General features: G+C 40.6%; 1 protein-coding gene across 4 annotated transcripts in view; it reads left to right on the top strand.

The window, feature by feature from the left end:
* The first annotated feature begins 1577 nt into the window (after positions 1–1577).
* Positions 1578–5169, top strand: part of mroh1 (maestro heat-like repeat family member 1) — a 67226-nt gene continuing 63634 nt past the window's right edge. For all 4 annotated transcript variants that reach the window (XM_080767104.1, XM_080767106.1, XM_080767105.1 and 1 more), the window contains exon 1: positions 1578–1776. The gene's annotated coding sequence lies outside the window, so the exon portion shown is untranslated. The remainder of the gene's footprint in view (positions 1777–5169) is intronic.

Below are 5169 nucleotides of genomic sequence, written 5' to 3'. Positions count from 1 at the left end.
CTAAGGCCTAAACCATGGAGTCAGATCGGCTGGCATGGTGTGCCTGATGTTAATGAACTTGGAAATCATTGTTCTAACTATTGCAGCTGTGTTGTGTACACTCTAAACAAAACACAGTAGTCTGTGTACTTGTGTATAGTGTTTGATTGATATTTTATATTTAATTGTGTGTGCGTGCATGCATGCATGCATGCGTGCATGCGTGATGAAAAGTGAGAAATCACTTTGACTTTTTTATTGCCTTAGTTGGCTTCCCTATCATAGCATGGTAATTAATGAAATAAAATTCCATTACGTGGAGAATATTTGTATGTAAAATGTATATATACTGTATATTGTGTACAGCGTATTCTTCTCACAGACCACTGTTGTGTGATTTGAATTGTTTGTTTTAGTTTCTGGTTTATTTTTCATATTTACCAATAGACCTCAATGTGAAGCTATCATGAGATACGTATATTTTGAGATATCTTTGCAAAATAATTGTGATTGGACTTACTGAAATGTATCTGATGTCGCTGAAATCTGCGTTCTTAGCAAAAAATAAATCTTTTGGTACTTTCTGTATTTATGTGTTCCTGCAGTACTTTTAGAATTTTGTTATACATTTAGATTCTCAATAAATTAAATACAAAATGCCCAAACAAATATAAATGTTTTTTATTGTATGCTCAATATTATAAGGCTTGTTTACATTACAGTATATGTATAGCACTATACAAATAAAATGTATTATTATCGTTAGTGGTGGAAAGTTAGCTTACTGCAATTAGCCCTAGAGGTATCTTTTACTTGAATTTTAATTTGAGGCAAACATTCTCGCAAAACTACAATGCACTACAATGTATTGAATTATTACTAATGAAATAAATGAAAATGAATAAATGGACCATTCTAGTAGACTCCCAGAGTAATAGCACAGTATTTATGTTTGGTACTATATAAAGCAGGGGTTCCCAAAGTGGGGACCGAGGGCCCCCAGGGGTCCTTGAGGGAGTTCCAGGGGGTCCCCCAGCTAAATGATAGTTTGCGATATGTTAGTTTTGGTTCCATTTGTACACTCTCAGAGTTAAATTAACTTGATTTTACAATATGAAGTAGGGTCTTGGGAGATTGAAATGCCATTAAATGGGGTTCCGTAGTAGACTACCGGTAATTCATGTCAAACTGGGGGGTCCTTGAAATTAAACGGGTTGAGAATCACTGCTAGAGCCGTAAAAATCTCCTCGGGGGTCCCTGCATGACACATCTTTTCAAATGGGCGTGAAAATGTTTGGGAACCACTGAAGTAGCCTATATATGTGACGCCTATACAAATGTCTCCAGCCTACCTTTACTTTACTCAAGTAAAAAAAAAACAATGCCGGTCAGGACTGTTAATTGTTACATATCTAACAGTTAATAATTATTAAATACATATATATATTTCCATTTAGTGTACAACAAGCCTGCTGCTGGGTTGGATGGCCGTTCTATCCCTTCTAGTTCTGTGTGGTCGTGTGGGACGGTCCCATTGGGACCCCGCCCACCCGTTGATACGTTCCTGCTGACTGAAAGCACATGACCCAGCCCTGTTTACACCTGACAGACACACACACACACTGGACAAATAACCTTATGATATCTCTCTCTTCTCTCTGTGTGTGTGTGTGTGTGTGTGGTCACGGTGTGGGGAAACGACTAAACGCTCCACGTACCGCGACGTTACGGTGGGTGAACGGTCCGTTTATATACCACCACCACCGGGGGGGCTGTGACTGTGCACACCGCTGTCCGGTAAGTGTGCGTCAACAGTGGGCTTTACATGTGATGTTTTGTGTGGCTTGGCTGTTGGCTCTCCTTCCGTAGCATCATGGCTCTGCTATATTTGTATTGGTTCACTATGGGAGGCTGCAGGGAGCTGTTAGCATTATGTTAGCTTCCTCCAGCTAAAAACTATAGTACACTACACAGCATCACTCTCTCAGCAGCACATCATCAGTGGCAGTTATTATGTTTGTTGAGAAATAACGAGCAGTTGTTGAATGAGTGAGTGTACCGACGTCCGTACGTGTCTCTGTGTGTGCGTTTTTTCACACATTGTGTGGCATTTTATTGTGCATTTTCCTGTGTTTTTATCTCAGGTTTTTGACTGTGATGATGATGATAGTTTAACCTCTTAGCTTTTAAAGCCATGTCTGTCATGCTTTGGATCTACACGCTCACATCAGAGCGTGGCGTACTGATGCGTTATCAGCATCAGCTGTCATTTAAATGACAATTAATTTGTGATAATATTCGCGGGAAAAGTGTACAATAAAAAGTTATTCTCCTCTCCTATTAATGACATGCCCATAAGGCCCAAACTAAGAGTGCTATTGCTACAATGTGGTTATAATACATTCTATTAGAGAATGTTACACAAATTGATTGAATGTATTAACAGATTGGAGAATTACAGTACATTTTCAAGCACAACTCGATACAAAACTGTTAACTGTGGACGCGACACCATCATTAAGTATTACACTTGTTTACAATAGGGCCCCCACCATGCTCAATTCATCATAAGAACCTGAAGTAGCCTGAATTTGAACCTGCCTATATATGTCAGTGGGAGGTGAGCGTGAGGTGACTCATTTTATGGCCAATTCTGTAGCTGTTGTTTAACCTGAATGGGGAAGTAGATGGGGTGATAATATTACAACTCTGTGTGCAGTCACTGCAGTGGTCATGCCAGCCTGGTTGTTGCTTCACTTTGAAGGATGACTGTCATAAATGTCATAATAATTAAACATCTCTATTGTAGGCTTATAGGGGCAGTAGGGCTGTCACGATTGTTATTGTTTGTTGACGATGAATTCTTGTCATTTAAGGTAATCGTGTCTTTGGTATTTCTGTTCGCCTGGTATTAAAAACGTCAGATATGACAAATGACTTGCAGTAAATATACAAATAAATTACTGGCATATATTCATTATTTTTATAATGAATTTGCGGAAATAGCTGAGCTTGCAAGTTGCAACGTGAAGTGACCTGTTGTAAGCTTGTAGATCAGCTATTTCAGCTTTTTTGAGGCCCTCCTATAATCAGCTATGGTGTAGATTCTGTCTGAACACAAACATTAAATGCCATTGACAATGAATGGAGAATTGACGTCAAATATCTCAAATAATTGCAATTACCGGTAGATGATTGTGCAATACCAGTAGTTGTGACAGGCCTAATTCTGTGTGTGCAGTCATGCCAGCCTGGTTGTTGCTTCACTTTGAATCACAACTGTTTGAATTATTGTTAATGTATTAAGTACACTTTGACTAATTACTCTTCATGTGACCACCGCACTCTGACTGTAGGTAAATGGTAAATGGTGCATTTATATAGGCGCTTTACATAGATTGTGCATTACATTCACCCATTCACACACCGATGGCAGCGGAAACCATGCAAGGCACCAACTAGCACATCGGGAGCAATTAGGGGTTCAGTGTCTTGCTCAAGGACACTTCGACAGTAACTCTGGGGGAGCCCGGGTTCGAACTGGCAACCTTACGGTTCCCATCCAGGCACTCTACCCCTGAGCCACCGCCGCCCCTAGGTATGCTACCCCGTTCAAATTAACATATAAAAAATAACGGTAGTGGGTCGCACACACCAAGACTTCAGTTCAAATAGTTTATTTCATATTTGAACAGGGACAAACGTTTCGGCTATCCAGCCTTCATCAGTGTGTCCCTGTTCAAATATTAAGTACACTATAATACAATTTGTTTTGCTGTTGGATCTTATGGAAGTGTAATATTTGTCAAAACAACTGAGCAAATCTAATGTTTTATTCACGCGTGAACACAGAGCATTTAGAGTGGAGCCTACGTGAACATCTGAGTAATAAAAGACGTAATGATGTCATTTGCACATCAGGTGTCGTTATCTAAACCCACAGACTTCCCTTGTGCTGTACAGTATAATAATCGCTTGTCAGAAGAAAAAGATGTATAATAGCTTCTCTATACTTGGCACAGTATGGTGTGTGTGTGTGTGTGTGTGTGTGTGTGTGTGTTCTCTCTCATACATATTTCTTATTTGCGGGTTGTTCTGTTTTATAAGGCACACGGAACCATGCTGTTCCTACTTTTGTAATCATGCGTTATGTTACTTAAAACACATGATTTCAGCCCAGTCCTGTCATGTGCTGTCTCTTGCCAGGTGTTATCCCATGCAGTAACCACAATTTCCCATATTAAAACCCTGGGGTCCCTTTTTATTTGGGCATGTCATTAAGCCCTAACCACACCACACCACAAGGGTCGAGAGAGACGGTTTTAGCGTTTGTCCCAGGCCAGCGGTGTGATATGTGTCCTGCTGCACGTTGTCCCGCGTGATTCAACGCACGGAATTCAATGGACCAAACCACACAAGGAGATGCATGGCGACACTTGGCTTTGGTGTGGTCTGGGCTTTATATAGCCTCGATACCCAGGCTTTCAGGCTTTATATAGGCAAAAAACTAACTTAAAAACATTGTTGTACGACGGGGTCTACTACTTGTACATCAAGCTGCCTCACGCTACAGAAACAGGAGATGGGCTCCTGCCCCTATGGGCCTCATCATCATGGCTCGGCAAGGCTTACTCATGTTGTATGTACGATGTAGAGCTTCAGTTTAAGACTTCCCCCACTAACCCCAGTCCACTGAAGTGCGAAGTCCCACAACCTACAGTCCATGATGCAAAACCAACCACAGTCATGTCGGAAACGAGTCTCAACGAGGCAAGACTTTAGAAATGGGTTTGTGGTCGGAAGCTCTAGATGAGGAAAGTGGTCTTGTTGCTCAACGATAAACCAATGTCGGTGTACCCAGTGTACTCTTCATTGAGAACCAGGGGTCTGTACTTGGCCCCCTCATTTTGAGGTTTCAATTTCAAAAGAAGCTTTTTTTCATGGCACATCCACTGTCAACAATTTCCGCTATTTTGGAAATGTTTTGGAAAGAACAAAATATAGAAAAAAAAGATATCAAATGTCTGTAGTGGATTATTTAGAGTACCTTACATCAGAGTCTTTAAGGAATAATCAAGGTAGAGAGTGGACTGAAACAATAACAATATCACTTTTATTAGCCCAGGGAGGAGCTGTTTACACAATGGAAGAGCAAAAATACATTGGACATGGTCAAGCAAGGGTCTAATG

This window comes from Protomyctophum bolini (assembly GCF_963924005.1).
Source record: "Protomyctophum bolini genome assembly, chromosome: 7".
NCBI classification, from domain to species: Eukaryota; Metazoa; Chordata; class Actinopteri; order Myctophiformes; family Myctophidae; genus Protomyctophum; species Protomyctophum bolini.
Note: the sequence above shows the minus strand (reverse complement) of the source record. Positions and strands in the feature narration are given on the sequence as shown.